The sequence below is a fragment of the Fragaria vesca genome, linkage group LG6 (genome assembly GCF_000184155.1).
Source record: "Fragaria vesca subsp. vesca linkage group LG6, FraVesHawaii_1.0, whole genome shotgun sequence".
Classification (NCBI taxonomy): Eukaryota; Viridiplantae; Streptophyta; class Magnoliopsida; order Rosales; family Rosaceae; genus Fragaria; species Fragaria vesca.
Genome location: NC_020496.1, coordinates 9169571 through 9170702, shown reverse-complemented (window position 1 = coordinate 9170702; position 1132 = coordinate 9169571).

Here is a 1132-nt window from a genome sequence, read left to right as displayed (position 1 = left end):
TCACAAAAACAAAATTGTATGTGATATTAATAATATTTCTAATATTTTTGTTGTATCTGTAGGTACAAGGAGTGGAAGAACGAGTTGCGGACCCATTGGACTACGCACGGGAAAGCACGTTCTGGTACCCCTGCTGAGTTCCAGTACAGAGAGTACGAGTGGCGTTGGCTGTTGACATCAGAATTCAACAACCCTCGTAAACAGGTATTTAAAAAAATTAATTAGTTAATTTGTCATTAAGTACGTGCGTTTTTAAATATTTTACTAATAGTTAAGTATTTTCTTTGAAGGCGGTTTCCCGGGCGAACGCTCAGAACCGGCAACGCAACACAAGGAACCATCATGCCGGTTCTAGACCGTTCACTGTCTTCATGGACGAGGCGGCCAGGGAACATCCAGAGGTCAACCAGTACGTCTATACGTACGAGAAGGCATATCCTGACTCCCAGGAGGATATTATAAGTCATCTTACGTTTTTAAATTTTTAATTTTACTTATATATAGATATATGTGAAAATGTTAATTAATTATTTTTTCCTATCCAATTAGGCGAATGTGAGGGAGGCTAGCGACGAGGTGATGAGTGCTATAGTGAGGGAGACATGGCCGGACACGCAGGAGGAAGAGATGTCCGAAGCCATGTCTTTGATCGACACTTCAGATCAGACGGTTGGGGCGAGGATCATGGGCACAGTTTTCCCACCGCGAGCAAACAACTTCTACTGCCGAGGTCTAGGAAAGAAGGGCGAGGGGGTCCTGAAGACCACTCCAGGATTTCAACGAAAGGCAGTCTCGACCAGCAGCAAGACCACGACCACCAGGACGACTCAGCTGCTACAGTCGGAACTTCAGAGACTACGGGAACAGCAAGCTGCTCATGTTGCCTATAATGCAGCGCAGGCAACCTATAATGCCGCGCAGGCAGCCTATAATGCCGAGGTACATGCCATCCATCAGGCCCAGCAGCGGCAGATGTTTCAGTACATGCAGGACTTTACAGCTGCCCAGCTCCAGGGACTTTCGGCTCCGCCCTTGCCTCCGCCCATACCGCTACCCCAGCCGCCGCAAGCTCCGCAGCAGCCCCCAGAACCGGATATTAATTTAGACGATCTAGATTTTGTGTAGTTAATGA